The sequence below is a fragment of the Myripristis murdjan genome, chromosome 9 (genome assembly GCF_902150065.1).
Source record: "Myripristis murdjan chromosome 9, fMyrMur1.1, whole genome shotgun sequence".
NCBI classification, from domain to species: domain Eukaryota; kingdom Metazoa; phylum Chordata; class Actinopteri; order Holocentriformes; family Holocentridae; genus Myripristis; species Myripristis murdjan.
In genome coordinates, this window is record NC_043988.1 from 94,588 (window position 1) to 113,229 (window position 18,642).

The 18,642-nt window shown below is 41.3% G+C and overlaps 1 protein-coding gene across 1 annotated transcript in view; it reads right to left on the bottom strand.

The window, feature by feature from the left end:
- Positions 1-18,642, bottom strand: part of slc12a3 (solute carrier family 12 member 3) — a 163,448-nt gene that overhangs the window by 62,601 nt on the left and 82,205 nt on the right. The gene's annotated exons all lie outside the window — the stretch shown is intronic.

The following is an 18,642-nucleotide window of genomic DNA, read 5'->3' on the forward strand; positions in this document are numbered from 1 at the left end:
GTACTTTCCTTGGAAACCACTGTGTCTTCCCCAGGCAAGTCCCTGACAAGCCCAGACCTGCCCTGATACAATTATATTCCGGCCTTGTTCCTACTCTATTTTTAAAAAAGTTTATTTTTACTCACACAAAACTTAAAGCTAACCAGTTTGTGATGGTGCTTCCTGCTGCACAGGCATTGCCATGGGCGGCGCTGGGGTAGTGCTTGCTGGTTACCACCATAGCACCACCAAGAAAATAACTGAATTATCACATTTAAATTCTAGCTTTCTCTGTATATTTTTGAAGTTATTAACTCTACTCTGCTGGTGTAAGGTCCACTGGTGGTGACGTCACTCACTCTCGCGGTCTCTCGCTGTGAGACCGCGGTCTAGCTGTAATGTAATGTTAATCTGCGCTCACGCGAGAGATGAACATTACATTACAGCTACACTGTGGTCTTACAAGCTAGCTTGTACTGTTTTGAGGAGAAATGGATCAGTGTCTGGTGGTGAAACGACCTCATCGAGAGGAATCAGTATCTCAGCATGACATAAATGACATTCAGCAAGAAGTAAGTGGAGATGAGGAGGGTAGCTGCAATGAGTGTGAGGGCGAGGAGGAGCAAGAAATGCGGCGGGAAGTGGAGGATATGCCGTTAGCTGCTGGCGCTGGCGGGAATCATGGTGGGAAATGTGTTAGTGGCGCCAGCGATGTTAGCCAGCAGCCTGAGGATGGGCCCCATCGGCCAGCCCTGAAGAAGTACCCTTCCACACAGTTTGGAAATCAGCAAAGGAGCTTTAATCGTGGCTGGCTGGATTTATACTCCTGGCTGGAGTATTCAGTCATCAAGAACGCCTCATTCTGCTTTGCATGCAGACATTTCCTGAGTGGAGGACATGGGTTTCATTCGGAGTCTACCTTCACTGTCAGTGGTTACCGCAACTGGCGAAAAGCTACAACGGCTTTTAAGACCCACCATATCAGTGCAGCTCATAAGTTTGCTATGGAGTCATGGGCCGAGTTCAGACTGAGAGAAAAAGATGGATCAAGACTGGGAAATCTGCTTGATAAAGGACACTCTAAGATTGTTCAGGAAAATCATGAATATATGAGAGCGGTGGTTGAGACTCTGCGCTACACTGCGTGTCAGGGGATTGCCCAGCGAGCACACCGGGAGGATGACGGGTCTGGTAACAGGGGAAACTTTGTTGAGTTACTCAGTGTAATTGGGCAGTTTGATAAGACTGTAGCTAAAAAACTAGAGGAAAATCCTGGGAATGCAAAATACACCCATCACGATATCCAAAATGAAATTCTGGGTGTTATGGCAGATATGGTCAGACGTCAAATAAGCACAGAAATCAAGGAGGCTGAGCAATTTGTGATTCTAGTCGATGAATGTAAAGACGTTAGCAAGAAGGAGCAAATATCAGTGGTGGTGCGTTATCTGAGTAAGGAAACCGTGCCTGAAAAATTCTTACACTTCACTCCAGCAGAAGGGTTGGATGCAGAATCACTTCTTAAGAGCATTGAGCATACCCTGGCCCAATATGACATCGATAAGAACTTGTGTATAGGTCAGTGTTATGATGGGGCGGCAGTGATGTCCGGCTGCAATAACGGAGTCCCACAGGCACTTTATGTACACTGCCATGCTCACAGACTTAACCTTGTTTTAGTGGATGTTGTGAGTAATGTACCAGAAGCGGGTGATTTTTTCGAAACTGTGCAGCTGCTTTACAACTTTTTCTCAAGTTGCCCACAATCTCTTTGTGAAAAAACAGAACGAACTGGAGCCCACTGCGCAGCCCATGGAATTGAAGAAATTGTCAGATACACGCTGGGCATGTCAGTACACAGGTTTGTGTGCTATAAGGAAAACACTCCCTTCTATCGTAGCTACACTGCAGGATATCATGGGCCAACCAAATCCACGGAGGAAAACAGAGGCCAGAGCGATACACGGACTGATTAACGAGCATTTCGTTTTACTTCTCACTCTGTTTGAGGATTTATTCCGATCCACCAAGTTTATGTCAGACCAGTTGCAGTCGCCCAGCTTGGAGCTCTCATCTGCATCGGAGTTGGCTCAGTCTGTTATCGACGCACTTTCAGCAAAACGGGGAGAGGAGTCATGGAGTGAAATTCTGGCGAGAGCGAGGGACCTGTGCGACAAGGCCGGTATACAGAGTAGACCGCATGAAAGGAGGCAGGCCCAGCCACCCCAGCGCCTACAGGATTTTGTTGTTGAAGCCCAGACCGAGCGCACACCTGTCACATCCTCTGATGACCTTCGCAAGCTCTGTTTCTATCCTGTTATAGACCGACTTCTGACTGAGATGAAGAGATGGTTCTCAGCCAAAACAGGGGGTGTTCTGACTGGAGTCTCCGCATTGAGCCCCAAACACAAGCTTTTTCTAGACAGGAAAAGTCTCTGGCCAATGGCCCAATATTATGGTGTGACTGAAGTGAACCTCACAGCAGAGGTGCATCAGGTTCGGCGCCTTCTGGAAACAAAACAAAAGCAAGGACAGACAGTAAATGGTACAGTGGAATTTCTATCTCTGATGACACCCTACCGCGATGCATTTACAGATCTATACAAACTGATCTGCATCTCACTGACTCTTCCTGTGACATCTGCCTCATGCGAGTGGAGCTTCTCCTGCCTCAAACGCATCATAAACTACCTAAGGAATAGTAGCGGTGATTCTCGTAACAGTGACTTGACGGTGTTGGCCATAAACAGCCGGAGGACCAAGGCACTTGACATCCAGAAAATCATTGATGCTTTTGCCACCAACCACAACAACAGGCGGATTGTGCTGCTCTGAAAACATCATTGGTAAGTGCAGCTGCTTTTTTTTTTTTTTATATGGGCCTAGGCTAATGCTGATTATAATTATTATTTTGTGGTGGATACCTGACATTCCTTATGTTTCCTGCAAATGCTAAAATATTACACTCAAGTAAGTGTGCATTTGTGCAGTGAAATGGTAAAATGTGTACGGTTCATGAAAACTTGATACCATGGACAGCGCTTTTGACTTGAAGTGGGTGTGTGTATAACCTGTTGTAGGTGTTGCATTGTCAGTGGTGCTGAAACGCAGCGGAAGAGATGGTTAGAGACAGAACATGTCACTCGGTTACTGCTGTTAAGCCTGCTGGTTTTGCTTATGGACTTCTTGGTTTTTGTTTTAATTATTGTTTTGTGTATTGCATACGATTTGTCCTACAACTCCTATAAAGCCTCGTATCTGCTGTTTTCCTTCTTTGACTTTAATGTAGGCTGTCTTTTGGCGTTGTTGTCTGTCAGTGTAATATGAATAGTAGTAGACATTGTTTTTAAGTTGAAAAGCACGCATTTAATGCCGATTGCTGGATTGGTGTGTGACTGATGTGCACTCTAGTTCAGAAGTTCTGTTAAGTTATTGTTTATGCTCTTGTGTAGCCCGGGTTGTCTCCCATGTTGCTGACGCAGTTCACTTGTATATTAAACACGAAAAACGCTGTTGTTTTGTGAATCAATAGAGGCATTGGTAAAAACATATCTGAAACTTAGTTTTGAATCCCGCGCGTCTGGCTTTTGCGCAACTAAAGGCTACCATACGGTACATCCATCAGCCCCATCACTGAATGATTCAGCCCCACTACAGCACCAGCAAGAAAAAATCTCTGGCGCCGCCACTGGGCATTGCTATGCAGAAAACCACCAACCATGCCCACTTATGCTACAAACTACAAGTATGACCCTGACCAATCATTGTTCACATCCTTGTGTGAGTTGATGAGTTGGCAGGAGCAAGGGTCAAGAAATTGTCAATCATGCATACCGAAGCAGTATGTGTGATACTGGCGGTCTTGTGTTCCAGAAAGAAAAAAGAAACAAGAAAAAACAACTGTGGCTCAGTTCCTGGCTGTCAGGAAGAAGACAGTATGGTCTAGCAGTTCTCTCCTTGCTATGACACACTGGCATTTTCAAATGGAGGAAATCTGACTGACTTTTCCAAAGAGAGACCAAGACCGAACAAACATAGTACCAGTGTATCCAATGCATTCATGTTTTGTCATATTTTGAAGAACAGTCATTCACACAATAACAGTACAGTTAACAGTTTGTACTATCATAAAAGTTGTTTCCATCATTTTTTTTTTTTATCAAGTACATTTTACTGAAGAGGATTTGCAAAATGTAGGATAGAAAGTCTACATTTTCATTTAGTGAAAATGTAACTAAGGAGTACACAACAAATGGATATTAACCATAAACATGCACAAAAAAGGAAAGAAAAGGGGAAAAAAGACTTAACAAACCCATCCTCCTCCTACCCTCCCTCCCTCTCACCCTCCATTCTGCTCATTACATACTATACAACATTAAGGGTTACAATGGAAAATAAATGAAAGAGAAAGAAAAAGAAAAAAAGGCATTAGGAATAATACTGGACAATAGGCCTCATGACGTGTATTATTGGTTGTTTCTTAGGTAACAGATAAGGGGTAGCCAAACCTTGTTAAATTGTGATTCTTTGTTCTTCAATGAAAACCTTATTCTTTCAAAGTGAAGAGTACTGATCATTTCATTAAGCCAATGTTTATAAGTAGGAGCTTCCTTCTTCCAGAATATCAAAATAATTTTTTGGCTGTGATTTAACCATAAGAAAGAAGTTGTTCCTGTGCTTTTTTTTTTTTTTTTTTTTTTAGTATAGATATTGATTCTGAAGTTCCCAATATAATCAAGACAGGATCACGTTCAATGTGGATGTTGAGAACATCAGAGAAGGTTTTAAAAAATTTTGACCAGTATCTTTGTATCTTGGGACAGAGAGTGAAGCTATGGAGGAGATTTGCCTCTGCTTTATAAAAGCGAAGGTGGACGCTTTTTCTCTAGCTCCCTCCTGCCCTTATCTGCCCTGCTTTGCTCTCTGTCTTGTGCTGTCTCTATCGGAGCCTCTCTCTGCATTTCTCTCCGAAAATCTACAACAATGGATCTGATCAGCTGGTCTCTCAATGCAATTGATCAAATTTTCTCTACAAGAAAACTGGGCAAAGGAGAGCCCGCATGCCCCGCCAGAACGTTACTTACTTGTTGTGGGTGCGGAGCGCCGTAGTGGCTGCATACGCCCCTCGCCTGTGCTGGGACACCTCCCCCTCCCCAAATCCCTTCCTCCTTCCACATGTGCAATGTCTCGAGCATGCGCGCAGGAACTACTTTTTGCCAGGGGGTGCTGCGTATGGGGGGGGGCTTAATTTTTATGTGACTGGTGGAGAGAGTGAGAGACTGGATTGGATTTGGAGGCTAAACTTTCAGTGACAGACAGACAACCAGCTGTGCGAGCGCAGCGCAAACAAGAGAGAGAGTTGCAGCAGTATCCCGCTGTGCTGGCAGACTCGGCAGCAGGGACGGTTTTTGCTATGGGCAGTGCAACTGCCCAGGGCGCAATCTACTCGGGGGCGCACGAGAAAAAAAAAAAATCGCCAGTTTTCTAGACTACCGTATTGACCCGTACATGCCGCAGCACCATCAGACGGCATCAGGCTGGCCGGCCGCAGCACTGTCTGGTACCGCGCCCACCCAGTCAGGTCTGCCGGATCTGACAGGTGAGCTGCCTGATGCTGGCCGGTGCCGCAGCCGGCTCGCCTGATGCCGACTGATGGTGCCGCCGACTGATGGTTCCCCAGTGCCGCGGCCGACCGGCGCTGCTAAATAATGGCGAATTTGGCGATTTTTTTTTTTTTTTCGGGCTTTATCGGGCTGTCGGGCCTAAAGTTCAGCTAATTAGTCGGGTCGGGTAGGGCCTCGGGCTCATCCAGTCGAGCCCGGTTCGGGTCGGGTCTTAATTTTCAGGCCCGATGAGAACTCTACCGGTGATGTGTCTTGGCGTGATTGCCCCTCTGCACGCGTTAACATGTTTTTCGTTTTCCTTGCATTAGGTGCAGTAGATTAACACACGTTTTACTTTCTCCCCCTGTCCACACTCTAAGTGACTGCCACAATCAAGACATTTTCAAAAGAAAATGACTTTGAAATGTGGTAAAATTAATTTGACATTTATTCCACCCCTCCTCAGCAGGGGGTGCTGCAGCACCCTCAGCACCACCCTTCCCGCGCCCTTGGTCTCGAGTCATGTTGTAATGTTTAATATGTGCTTATTGTGCTGGGGTGTGTTTTTTTGCTAATGCCATGTTGTGCTCCCCTAGGAGCCCAGTTTGACATTTGACTATCTAGAGCAACTGGGGATAGGATCACTGCACCAAGACTATATGGATGGCACTGATCCCATTCCAGCTGTAACCTATGAGGGGGTTCAGCTAGGTTGTGTAACCACACTGAAATTGTTTTCAAATTGGAAGCCCAATAATAATGACAGAAGTCAGGGAGGGCCAGGCCACCATTTTGTTTTGGACTGCAGTGGTGAGCTATTTTAATTCTATGACTTTCATAATCCCTGATGAAGGGAAGGATTATATAATCTATATGTTTGAAAAATGATTTGGGCGATCAGTGAGAGAGCATGCGCGGCGTGAGAGGTCGGAAGGGCTAAGAGCTCCTGAGGCCGTGCAGATAATGGATTAAAATTTACCTTTAAAAAATTCATTTAACTCATCCTCCCTAACGTCAGCGGGGGAAAGAATATAAGAAGACAAGGTGTACGTGTTTTGGCGAAAAACACGTTTAATTGTGTGTATGCTTACGAGACAACAAACAAAGATGCCACCGAAGGAAAACGTGGCCAGCTACAACGCCAGATTCGATGAATTGGAGACGAAGTTGGATAAACTGCTGGATTTGAGTACTTCAATGAATACTCTTTTGAACTCTGTAGTTCAAAGGGTAGATGCCCTCGACACCAGAATGGAGATGCTGACTGGCGAAATACACGATCAGGGAATTAAATTAAATTCCCAGGATAACCGAATATCTGAGCTCGAGGAGAAACTACAGCAGGCAAGTGAATATATCGATCAGCTGGAAAATAGACACCGCCAAAACAACCTGAGACTCTTGAATGTGCCCGAGAGTGAGGAGAAAGATATGTCAATGATCACCTTTCTGATTAAAATCTTTGAGGAGAAATGGGGCTTAAAGCTCAAGGAGGAAGATTTTGACTATTCATCATAACCAAACTGGATTTATACAAAACAGAGACGCTAAAACCAATATAAGAACGTGTCTATCTGTAATACAATATGCAAAAAAAATATAAGAAGGATTTAACACTTATGGCGGTAGATGCTGAAAAAGCCTTCGATCGGCTTGAACGATCTTATCTGTATAAAGTGTTAGAAATATACAATTTTCCACTGAAATTCATTAATATGATAAAAACAATGTACAAATCAACAAAGGCACAAGTATTTACTAATGGAATTATCTCTGAGTCTTTTTTGTTGACTAGAGGCACAGCCCAAGGATGCCTGCTATCGCCCTCTCTGTTTGCATTAGCAATTGAATATTTGGTTGAAAAAATCAGGCAGATGGAAGAAATAACTGGTATTAAAATAGGGAAGAAGGAATATAAACTTAGCTTATTTGCAGATGACTTATTACTGTATCTAAACAATGCAAATACATCAATTCCATCCGTTGTTAAAATCATTACAGAATTTTCAAAATTTTCAGGTCATAAAATGAATGAAAGTAAAACTGAACTAATGCCAATAGGAAATAGTAAAATTAACCTGGGAAATTTAAAGCAATTTAAAATACAAAAAAGGAGTATTAAATACCTAGGATGTTTTATTAGTGCAAATAAGCTACAGTTATATAAGGAAAATTTCTTACCCTTAATTAAAAATCTTAAATCGGATATTGAAAGATGGTCTGATTTGAAGATTAATCTAATAGGCAGAATAAACCTACTTAAAATGATGTGGCTGCCAAAGATATTATACATATTTCAATCTGTTTCTCTAACCCCACCTAATACTTTTTTTAAAGAGATAAACTCACTAACTACATCATTCATATGGTCCAATAAAGCTCATAGACTAAAGAGAAAATTATTGCAATGTCCACGAAACGAGGGTGGTCTCAGTCTATATGATTTAGAGCTTTACCATAATGCAGCTCAAATGTTCTACATCGATCGGATAATTAACAATCCAAACGAGGAACAATGGATCGATATTGAAAATCATCAATTACAACCAAGTAATCTACTGTTAACCCTTTTCTCCAAAAAGAAGGTCAAAATAGTAAATTTTTTGGATCAAAAGTACTTTAAATGTGTGGAGGAAAGTTAAAAAGATACTAGGTCAAGAAGTAGAGCTTCCACTAAACATACAAATTTGGAATAATCCATCGGTAATTATTCAAAACTCTCCACTGCATTGGAATACATGGATTCAATGTGGAATTCATAAACTAGCAGACATGGTCTATAACAACTCACTACTTTCATTTCAAGAACTTAAGGACAAATATAAACTAAAAAACACAGAATTTTTTTAGATATCTTCAGCTGCGAAGTTGGTTAACAGAGAATTTTGACATCGGACAGGGACCTCCAACAGAAATAGGGGAGATCTTAAAAAAGAGGGGTAAAAAGAAACGTTTATTAGGAAATGTATACATCCTCATTAAAGTAACAAGCACTGAGGAACTGCTGCAGAAGATATATAATTATTGGAATAAAGATCTAAAGAAAGTAGATGCAAAAACAAAATGGAAGGAATGGCCTATTACTAACATATCAAGTAACCACCAATGAAAATTTACGTTTAATACAATATAAATTAATGACAAGGATATACTACAGTAGAGACAAAATTCATAAGTTTGATACTAGCTACTCTGACCTGTGTGTAAAATGTGGTAAGCAGAGTGACTCCCTTATCCATGCCTTTTGGTACTGTGGGAAAATTAGAAAGACTTGGGAGGACATTGAAAAATGGTTGGCAGTAGTTTGCAAAACAAAGGTGGTATTATCACCAGAAATTTGTATTTTTCAAAGTATGGGGAGATTAAGATATCCAGCGACTTGGCAAATTTTATATTCATCTTTAGTTTTTAAGAAATTAATTCTCCAACATTGGAAAAACACCGAAGCCCCCACCATATTACATTGGAAAAACCTGATGAAATATTATTTGAATATGGAAAGGGCAATAATGGAGGACAACAAGAAAGAGAAAATCTTTTTGCAGGTATGGAGTTTAATCTATGACTCCCTGTAAACGAGAGCTGCAGAGACCACAACATAAGTTCAAAGGAACTCGGTATTGTGTGTTTGTGTGTGTGTGTGTGTGGGTGTGGGTGTGTGTGAGTACGAGGGTTTTTGTTTCCTTTTTTTTTTTTTTTACCTTTATTTTTATTATTTTTTTTCTTTTAAATACTCGTGATATTTGTATCAGGTCATTGCTGTTATTATTGTTAGCATTATTAACATTATCGTCACTTACCACTATAATTATTGTGAGCTTGCAGTATAAGTCAGTATATGTATGCATGAGAGGATATGTTCTGTGTATGTACGATATAAATAAAAAAAATATATAAAAAAAAAAGAAAAATGATTTGGGCAAGAACACAAGGAGGCATTGGAAGAGGTACAGCAACTGAGGAAGAAATGTCATTTTAATTGTATTAGTTCTACCAATCACTGAACTAGGGAACGATCTCCAAAATTGAATATTAGCTTGTAATTTGGCCAGAACAGGGAGATAATTGGCCTTAAAAAGACAATAGAATTCTTTGGTAATCTTAATTCCAAGATAGGGTAAATGTCTGAGAGGAAATTTTGAATGGGAAATTTTGTATCAAAGATAAATCTTTTAACCCAACAGACATTAATTCACTTTTGGTCCAATTAATCCTATAACCTGAAAAGGTTCCAAACAAGTTTATTTTAGCCAGTATAACAGGGATACTACATTGAGGTTTGGTAGTGAATAAAAGAACGTCGTCTGCATATAGTGATATCTTATTGGGTGTATCTGTGATGTTAAAGCCTATAAATATTCGGATCTATACGAATTGATTCTGCAAGGGACTCGATAGCCAGCGAGAATAGTAGTGGCGAGTGGGGGCAACCCTGTCTTGTGCCCCTAAACAGACTGAAGTGGCAGTATAACATTCCATTAGTTAATACATGAGGTTTGAGATTTTTGTAAAGAAGTTTAATCCATGAAATAAATGTATCTCCTAGGTTGAATTTGTTCAGCATGGCAAATAAGTAAGACCATTCTACCTGGTCGAATGCCATAATACATTTTATTAAAATGCGAATTTCCTGCGGGATGAATAAAGTATCTATCTGTCTATCTACACTATATTACCAAAAGTATTCGCTCACCTGCCTTTACTCATACTATGAACTGAAGTGCCATCCCATTCCTAACCCATAGAGTTCAATATGATGTCGGTCCACCTTTTGCAGCTATTACAGCTTCAACTCTTCTGGGAAGACTGTCCACAAGGTTGAGGAGAGTGTTTATAGGAATTTTTGACCATTCTTCCAAAAGCGCATTGGTGAGGTCACACACTGATGTTGGTCGAGAAGGCCTGGCTCTCAGTCTCCGCTCTAATTCATCCCAAAGGTGTTCTATCGGGTTCAGGTCAGGACTCTGTGCAGGCCAGTCAAGTTCATCCACACCAGACTCTGTCATCCATGTCTTTATGGACCTTGCTTTGTGCACTGGTGCACAGTCATGTTGGAAGAGGAAGGGGCCCGCTCCAAACTGTTCCCACAAGGTTGGGAGCATGGAATTGTCCAAAATGTTTTGGTATCCTGAAGCATTCAAAGTTCCTTTCACTGGAACTAAGGGGCCAAGCCCAGCTCCTGAAAAACAACCCCACACCATAATTCCTCCTCCACCAAATTTCACAGTCGGCACAATGCAGTCTGAAATGTACCGTTCTCCTGGCAACCTCCAAACCCAGACTCGTCCATCAGATTGCCAGATGGAAAAGCGTGATTCATCACTCCAGAGAACGCGTCTCCACTGCTCTAGAGGCCAGTGGCGGCGTGCTTTACACCATTGCATCCGACGCTTTGCATTGCACTTGGTGATGTGTGGCTTGGCTGCAGCTGCTCGGCCATGGAAACCCATTCCATGAAGCTCTCTGCGTACTGTACTTGGGCTAATCTGAAGGTCACATGAAGTTTGTAGCTCTGTAGCAATTGACTGTGCAGAAAGTCGGCGACCTCTTTGCACATGTGCTTCAGCATCCGCTGACCCCTCTCCGTCACTTTACGTGGCCTACCACTTCGTGGCTGAGTTGCTGTTGTTCCCAAACGCTTCCATTTTGTTATAATAGAGCTGACAGTTGACTGTGGAATATTTAGGAGCGAGGAAATTTCACGACTGGATTTGTTGCACAGGTGGCATCCTATGACAGTTCCACGCTGGAATTCACTGAGCTCCTGAGAGCGGCCCATTCTTTCACAAATGTCTTGTTTCACAGTCTGCATGCCTGAGTGCTTGATTTTATACACCTGTGGCCAGGCCAAGTGATTAGGACACCTGATTCTGATCATTTGAATGGGTGAGCGAATACTTTTGGTAATATAGTGTATCTATCTATCTATCTATCTATCTATCTATCTATCAAAAAGGCGTCCAAGATTGGAAAAAGAATTTCTACCAGGGATAAATCCGGATTGATCTGGGTCAACCAGCATAATCATATACCTGCTAAGTCTGTTAGCTAATATTTTAGCCAATATTTTCTGATCCACATTAAGGAGAAAGATAGGCCTGTATCCTCCAACCCCCTCCAGGTCCTTGCCTTTCTTCAGAATAATTACTATAACAGATTCATTAAGTGTTGGTGGAAGAGATCCATTTTCAAGAGACTGTTTGTACATATCAAGCTTAAAAGGTGTAAGTGTACTGGCAAATGTTTTATATAACTCCTAGGGAGCCTGTCAGGGCCTGGTGTTTTGCCTTCTTTTAAGGTCTGATTTGCTTCTTTTAGCTATTCAGGGGTGATGTGTAAGAGTGGGAAGCTTAATATTTTTAAAGATATTTTCCATATCAAGAGGTCCTGCAGTTGTTTTAGAGGAGTATAGAGTTTCATGAAATTCTTTAAAATGCATATTGATATCTTTCACTGAAGTAAGATAAGTTTCTTGTTTGGATATGACTTTGTGGATCTTGCGATCATTTTCTAATTTGCGTAGTTGTCTGGCAAGCAGTTTCTGTGTTTTTTCCCCAAACTCAAAATACTTCTGTTTTAGGAAAAGGAATGATTTTGAGATTTTTGCTGTAACAATTTGATTGTATTGGAGCCTCAGCTAAACACTTTGTTTATATTTATTCAATGTGTTTCATGCGTTTTCTTCATTTAATTAGTGGAATTGTTCTTCAAACTCTAAAACCTTAGCTTTATTTTGCTTATTTATACCACTAAATAAGAGATTATACAGCTTCTTAAATATGCTTTTAGAGTCTCCCACAATAAACAAGGGGATGTCTCTGGACTGTTGTTGGCTTAAAAAATATTTTAATTTGAATGTTCAGATATTCAGAAAATTTGGGGTCATTAACAAGTCCATTCTCCATAACGGCCGAGAAGAGTGCAGACCATTTAAATGAAGTATGAATGTGAGGGGCATGTGATCAGAGATAAGTTTATCACGATATCTAGGGCTATGAATATTAGGCAATGATTTGGAGTCTACTAAAAAGTAGTCAGTTTGGGTATAAGCATAATGTACATGTGAGTGAAAGGAATAGTCTCAATCTGTGGGATGGAAAAATCTCCACACATCAGATAGCTTAGAATTTTTGATATATGCATTTAAAAAATTCCTTGTGTTAGAGTGGGAGGCCTGTTTCTTTGAGGAGCTGTCCGAGTAAGGGTCCAAATCTCCTCCAATAATAAGACTGATTTGTGATATGTCTGTACCAGATTCAACATGGAGAGGTGTCTCCGCACATCCATTTTTTCCAGGTGCGTCGGACTGGGAGTGGTGGGTCCCGACTCTAGTGTTAAAGGAGGAAGAATCCCGCACACTGAATAACTTGCAAAAAGTGTTTATTGTGTGACGTTTCGGTCCTTTGACCTTCCTCAGACAAATGCCGAACGGTGGCAAGAAGCCATCTTTAAATAGGGAGGAGCTGTCTTGCGCACCAGCTTGCCAATTAGGCTCCTAGTGATACATAATAATACAAAATTGTGAAAAACACAAAACAAATTAATGAACATGCCAAATGTATGAAAACATTAAATATATACAAATGGATACAGGAAACCAAAATAGTTTTAAGATTAAATACTGAACATAGGAGGAGCTCTCCAAGGTGGGGAGTGGCTCTCTGACGCGCACCTCCAATCACCTGGGTGATTGGAGGTGTCATGACCTCCTGATGGCAAAGGCTAGAAAGCTTTCTCTCTTTGAACGCAGTCGGATTGTTGAGCTGCATAAGCAAGGCCCAACAACAAGGCCCTCAGAGCGTGCCACTACTGCTGAGGTTGGACGCACTAAGTCATTTTTAACTTCCTAAAAGATCCTGAGGGTTATGGAACAAAAAAGTAAAGTGGTAGACCCAAAAAAATTTCCCCGGCCCTGAGCCAGGGGATCCAATTGGCTCTCCGTCAAGACACAGGACGATCCTTGGCCCAAATTAAGCTTGTCACTGGTGCAAACTGCAGTCCCATAACCATCAGACGGCATCTGCGAGAGAAGGGTTTTAAGAACAAAAAATGTCTTCAAAGGCCTCGTCTCCTTCAGTGGCACAAAATTGCCCGTTTGGAGTTTGCACCAGAGCACCGAACATGGGACATTGAAAGGTGGAAGAAAGTTTTATTCTCTGATGAGAAAAAATTTAACCTTGGCGGTCCTGATGGCTTCCAACATTACTGGCATAACAAGGAGATCCCACCTGAGATGTTTTCTACACTGCACAGTGGAGGGGGCACCATCATGATCTGGGGGGCTTTTTCCTTCAATGGAACAATGGAGCTTCAAGTTGTGCAGAGGCATCAAACGGCAGCTGGCTATGTGGAGATGTTGCAGGGGGCATCCCTCATGACTGAAGGCCAACGTCTGTGTGGTAATGAAAGGGTTTTTCAACAAGACAACGCTGTAGTTCACAATGCCAGCCTGACAAAGGACTTCTTCCAGAGAAATAACATCACTCTTTTGAACCATCCTGCGTGTTCCCCTGATCTAAATCCAATTGAGAACATTTGGGATTGGATGGCAAGGGAAATTTACAGAAATGGACACCAGTTTTTTTTTTTTCTCTTTTCTTTTTTTTTAAATTTCTGCTACATTGTTTGTTTGATTGTGAAAGTTATTCTTCTGTTTTGAACATATTGTCACATACAGATTGCTGTGATATATATGTGTATATATACAAGAAAAATGAGAGCCATGCCATGGAAAATTGACATGGTAAGTCAGAATGGCAAATGAAATGTAAAAAGCTCTCAATAAAATTATTAATTTCAAAAAAAAAAAAAAAAAAAAAGGACACCAGTTCCAGACAGTGGATGCCCTCCGTAAAGCCATCTTCACCACTTGGAGCAACATTCCCACTAGCCTCCTGGAAACACTAGCATCAAGCATGCCGAAACGAATTTTTGAGGTGATTACCAAGAAAGCTTTTTTGCCTTTGCCATCAGGAGGTCATGACAGTGTGGATACCTGACAGAAAATGACACTGAATCCACATCTTTGCCAAGATTTGGGCTTTTAAAGGCTGTGGTCTTAAACTTTTGATCAGCTGATGAACAGCCTATTTCAGTTTAATGGTTGTTTGCAATAAATTGCTTACTCAACTTTTTTTTAATTTTTTTTGTCTCACTCCCATTTCTTCTTTTTGCATTTTGAAGCTCTACTTCGAACCTTCTTAAGATCCAACAGTGCAAAATGTAAATTCTTGCAATTTCTCAACTGGTCTTAAGATTTTGATTGATTTGACTGATTTTAATTTTGTATTTATCAAGGTTATAGGATTTAATGTCACCAGCAACAATAAGGTAGCGACCCTTTATATCTGTTTTGGTTGACAGATGGACCTCTAGCTTTGATAGAAAAGGAAGAATGATAAAAGTTTGCCCAATCCACCTGCTCCTTAGCCTTGTTTTTAAATGAATTTCTTGAAGGAACATGGTGTCAGAGGATAAAGATTTCAAATGGGCTAGAACAGGGGTCGGCAACCTGCAGCTCTGGATCTGCAAGCGGCTCTTCAGCCTCCTTGTAGTGGCTCCCTTTGTCCTTGACAAAAAAAAAAACAACAAAAAAAAAACAAACATGAAAATGAATAATGGTTATTTCTTAATTTAATTTTTATTTATTTTTTACTTTATTTTTGTTTATTTTGTTGCACAGTTCTTGGAGTTCGAGATGATACTTTAACTTCGAATTTTTTAAAAAATTCAATAATTTGTCGACTAAAATATGCGTCACATCCACGTCTATAGCCCTCACCTTTACGTGCAGACGGCTTCTTGAGTCTGAGACCCTCGCAGTAAGCTAACCATGAATAATTCCAAAAAAAAGAAAAGTCTCAGAAGAAAATAGAGAGTTTAATTCTGCGTGGACAGATTTAGTTGCCTTCACTGCCAACGGTACTGGCTTACCTGTGTGCTTGATATGTGGCGAGAAATTAGCAAACAACAAAAAATGTAACGTTGAAAGACATTTTCCGAACAAGTGATATTGAGTGATAGTGAAAACCTCCCCAAATCCAACAAACATGTTTTTGAAACATGGAATGCCATTCCCGAAACGTATATGAACATGAAAAAGTATGCATTTGGAGTCCTGTCCATCTTTGGCTCAACATACTTATGCAAGCAAGTTTTCTCGAGCATGAACTTCAAGTCAAAATATTGCTCCCGCCTCACAAATGAGAGCCTACAGTCCTGTGTGAGGATCAAAGTCATATCTTGCAGCCCCGACATAGAGAAGATCTGCAGCGATCTTCAGAAACAGAAGTCACTTTAAACAGGTGAGAACACTAGCATTTAATAGGCTATTATTTTACAGAAAAACATTTATTTTAGACCCGGAGCTGATGTAGTTTTTTTTTTTTTTTTTTTTTTGCATGTTCTTCGGTTGATTGCTGTACGTGGCCGAGAAAAAACAGAAGAGGATGAGAGCACACTGAAATAGACTTTAGTCACAAACATTCCTAATTTTATGTTTACTTTTTTAAAGCTGCTTAGCTGCGACTGTATGTTTTATTTATATTAAAGTGGGCTAGTTTTTATTTTATTAATTTTACACAAATACGGGAAGGACTCAAATAGGCCTGCATAGTTCAGTGTTTAATTCATTTCAAAGTAGGCCTACACATGCACACTACATTTCTGTTTGGGGTTTTCCTTTGTTATATACAGAAATAAAGAAGGTGAATGAAGTGTCAATAAGTAAAGGAGTATAAAGAAACCTCCCTAAACTCTGTGAGTTAACCTAATGTCAACCTTCAAGTAAATATAGTCCAACAAAAAGTCTCCACAGTAAGTCTAAATTTTGTGAGATAAAATAGACCGGGCTGTTTTGAGAAAGGAATAATATTGTAACGGTACGACTGCGTTTTTGGGGTGCCAGTTAGGTCAGCGCCTAACAATACTTGATCAGGGTGTGAGTCAGTATTTTTTTTCTTTGTTCAGGTCGTCCCCGTACATAAGATCCAAAAAAAATGAGGAAAAGAAATAAAACCCCTTTTTTGAACCCATAAAAGAACAGAACCCAAAGCCAAACAATCCAAACAACACAACAACACCACCAGGAATTTTCAATTCAAATCAAAATATATTGCGGCAAAACACAGGCAAATAATCAACCAATAAACCAGCACAGCAAAAACAGCAGCACACAAAAAAAACCAACAAAGAAATCAACCGCCAGTCCAATCCAGAAAAACAAAAATCCAGTCCACAATTTCCAATCCCCCCAACCAAAAATCCTCACACAGTCTCTTTCTGTAAATCAGTTCAACTCATTCCCAATTTCAAAAAAAAAAATAAATAAATAAATTCAGCTCAGTTCAGTTCAGTTCAGTTCAGTTCGTTACAAACAAAAAAAAATGAAAGAGAAAAAGGCAACAGAAATAAACCCCCAGATTCACCGGAGTTACCTCCCAGCCCAGTCCAGTCAGAGAATCTCTAATATGGGGAGAAGTGTCACTCTCGTCTAACTTCCGGGTCTCGGAAACATGCCTCTGTCCATGTGAGGGCGCTCGCGGGCGAGTGCAGAATGAATGGGAGTCTATGGGGCTATACCCCTAAAAATCCACTTTTCTCTGGAAATAATTTTTTGTCAAGTAATTTGAATACTGTTTTCAAAAGTTGGGGCTAAAAAAATACACTCAGCTGAATATTGGATTTTTTAAGTTCACCTATATGTTCTAAAAAGCCATTCAAAAAGTGTGATGACGTCACACATTGAGAGGTGCTGCTTTACGGTGATTTCCAGAGCCCGTCTCCGGAGAGCAGACGGAGACACTCAGAGAGCCCGCCTGTGCTGTATTAGACATTCTCTGTACACACAAATATCAACTTTGATGGAAAAGTCCTCCTTAAGAGTGGGGTTTCCCGTTTCTCTTGGTCTTCGGGTGCCATCAAGTGGGATCCCTCGTCGTAAACAGCCGCAAGTCCGTCACTGACCAATCAGCATTCATTAGCAAATGCTAGCGTGTTATGGCCAACAACAGCCCAAACTGTAGGAAACTGAAAGGATATAAGTTCTCGCTAATTTCACTTTTAACCTATAATCCATACTGGACTTTCAGAAACTACAACAGTATTTGTGATTTTTCAACCATAAACAGGAGTAAGAGACAAATTTAGCCGTTTAGCCCCATAGAGCCCCATTCATTCTGCACTCGCCCGCGATCACCCCCAGTGGAATTACGGTGGAACTGCAACCAAGTTTGATACAATGGGAGTGGCAAGGCTCGTCGTAGACGGGCTCTGGTCCAGTCCAGTCCAGTCAGTCCCGTCCGTGCGTAACGTCAGTCCCGTCCGTGTGTTTCTCCCTCTGTACATCCGCTGGTAATAGAAGTGTGTAGCGATCCGCCAGCTTCCAGGGATTCTGTTCCACCCGGGTCTTTTCTCACGACGGACACTCCGGAAACATACGCGGACTTTTGCGAGGAGAAAAAAAACTGGAGACGCAAGAAACGCTGCTCAGTACTTCGGCAGGACGGCCTCACCTCTTCCTCCGTTATACTGTGAGCCGCGCCATTTTGAATTTCCCCCGGCTTTTAAAACGGGAAGGACGGCCGCCATTGGCTCATTAATGGAGGTGTGTTCATGACAGCGGGGCTCGTGAATGAAGGTGGGGCTCATGAATGGAGGTGTGTGTGTGTGTGTGTGTGTGTGTGTGTGTGCGTGCCTTCCGTTAATGACAGCGGGGAGTGTGAATCATCCTCGGTAGTGATAGTTATTATGATAACCTATCGCTACAATATGACTGAATAGCCTATAACTACAGTATAAGATGGTCTATATAGCGGAAAGAGAAGGGGGAAACACACACACACACACACACAAGAAAAACAAACAAACAAATAAACAAACAAACAAAATCAGGGAATGGGGCTGTTTCCATAATTTTGTAAGTTGCCAGCTATTTGCATGATGGTATGGTTAGATTTAGACAACAAAACCACTTGGTTCGGGTTAGGAAAAAGCTAGGTTTGGGCAACAAAATGCAAACTGGGCACTGTCTTGGCCACACAGGAAAGGTCTTGCTGGA